This window comes from Alligator sinensis, unplaced genomic scaffold, assembly GCF_000455745.1.
Source record: "Alligator sinensis unplaced genomic scaffold, ASM45574v1 scaffold1297_1, whole genome shotgun sequence".
Classification (NCBI taxonomy): Eukaryota; Metazoa; Chordata; order Crocodylia; family Alligatoridae; genus Alligator; species Alligator sinensis.
In genome coordinates, this window is record NW_005842901.1 from 210,484 (window position 1) to 212,660 (window position 2,177).

The 2,177-nt window shown below is 59.8% G+C and overlaps 1 protein-coding gene across 8 annotated transcripts in view; it reads right to left on the reverse strand.

The window, feature by feature from the left end:
* Window positions 1-2,177, reverse strand: part of NMRAL1 (NmrA like redox sensor 1) — a 45,196-nt gene that overhangs the window by 39,012 nt on the left and 4,007 nt on the right. The gene's annotated exons all lie outside the window — the stretch shown is intronic.

Here is a 2,177-nt window from a genome sequence, read left to right on the forward strand (position 1 = left end):
GTTCCCCTGCCCCCCTGCGCGGGCCCCTGCTGGTGCTGGCCCTGGGACACGGGTACAGACCCTGCTCCTACACCCACTCATTCCCAGTGCCCTCCCAGCCCCGCGGTACAGGCGGGGGGGCAGCGCGCAGCCCTGACCCCCTGCTCGCCAGCAAGGAAGGAGCTGGTGCTGAGCGCAGTGAAAAGTGGCCCCTCGCTCATCTCATGGCCGGCGCTCCCTGCTGCAGCCACTTGCAGCCCATGCAGGGCTGTCCTGAGCAGGCACAGGCAGCCCCAGGCGGGCTGCAAGCAGCTGCAGCGCAGGGTGCCGGCCATGGGGTAAGGGAGGGGCCGCTTTTCCTCTGCGCTCAGAACCAGCTTGTAACCTGCGTCCGCTGCCAGCCTGGGTCCCACGCAGCTCTGGGCTTGCCTGTCGGGGCTGCTCCATGGTGGCAGCAGCTGTGGCCCCCCTGCTTTCCGCGCCGGGCACTGTTTGCTGCTGTTGCCCGCCCAGAGCTCACGCACAGGGCAGCAGCAGCAAACACTGCCTGGTGCAGCAAGCGGGGGGGCTGCAGCTGCTGCCACCACACGCAGCCCCTATGGGCAAGCCTGGAGCCAGTGCAGGGCCGGGTTACAAGCTGGTGCTAAGCACGGGGGGGGGAAAAGTGGCCCCTTGCCCGCCCCATGGCCAGTGCCCCGCACTGCAGCAGCTCACAGCCTGCATGGGGCTACCTGTGCCTGCTCAGGACAGCCCCACGTGGGCTGTGAGTGGCTATAGCAGGGAATGCCAGACATGGGGCGGGGGAGGAACAGCTTCCCCCCATGCTCAGCCCCTGTGCTTGCGCTCAGCCCTTGCTGGAGCTTCTGGCTGGGGGGTGGGGCCGGGCAGGCTCTGCTGTTGCAGGAGCTCTCCAGGGCTTCCCCTGGGTCCTACTGCCCTTGGTTCCTGTCATCTTTGACAGGAACCAAGGACAGATAAATTTTAATTTTCTAAATTTTTTTAGGGGCCCCATGGGCTGGATAGAATGGCCTCATGGGCCAGATCCGGCCCACGGGCCGTATTTTGCCCACCCCTGCATTAAAGCATGCTGGCTTTCTTTAGGTCCACTTTCCATTTTTTTGATTTATGGTATTAGGGTTGGCAAGCCAGTCAAATATTGTCAATTGACTGCATATTTCTTGACTGGTTGAAGGTTGTAGAAATTTTACAAGAAAACTAAATATTTTTGTAGTTTTCGTGACACAAATATGATTCTTTGATTGTTTTTTGACACATTTTTTAATGGAAAAATTGTGGGTTTTCTCTGTTTTTTTTCTGGCCCTTTAAACCCAAAGACCAAATGTCTGGTCCTTTCTCTATGGACCCTGGGAGAGAGGCAACTTTGGTGCTTATACTGCCTCCTCTCTCCCCAGGCTCCCTTCCTGGATAGAGTTACCATATTTCCAGTTTCAAAAAAAGAGAGAGAAAGAGAGAGGGTATATGATTTTGTACACACGTGTGTGTGTGTGGGGGGGGGGGGGGCAGTTTCTAACCGCTACAGTAAATAACAAGTATCACTACCTCAGAAATTAAATGTAAAACAAAAATAAAGCCACAACCCCCCCAGCCCTGCCAGTGCCCCTTACTCCCAACCCACAGCTCCTGTCCCTGCTGGTGCCCCCCACTCCTCCTGACCTGCAGCCCCATGGTGTTGCCAGTGCCCCGCACTCCTGACCCACAGTGTCCTGTCCCCACCCCCCAGTAACCTGCTAGTGGGTGCCCCCAAGCTGTCCCCATCCCAACTGCACAGTTGCTGCAGCGGCTGTGGCTCATGTGGGCAGTGGCAGTGTGTGGGCTGGAGGGAAGAGGAAGGGAGGCCTTTGGAACCTCCTGCCTTGGGCTGTGGCTCCTGCACCATGCCAGGTGCCCTGGCCACAGCCCCTCCAGGCAGTGTCCTGGCTGCCCTGCCCCTGTGAGCAAGGACACTGGCCTCAGTGTTGCCAGCCTGCTCCCTGCTGCCCCCAAAAGGCCCCCACTACTCCCTTCTCCTGCTGGAGGGGCAGGTGCCTCCTCCCTGCCCCCCCCTGCTCTGCCACAGCCCCAGCTCCCAGACAGCTTCCCCCAGCGCTGGCAGGCACCTGTCCCCCCTCACATACCCATCCCCCCCCCCCACCCCCGCTACGCGCGCGCACACACATACACACCACCACACACCCACA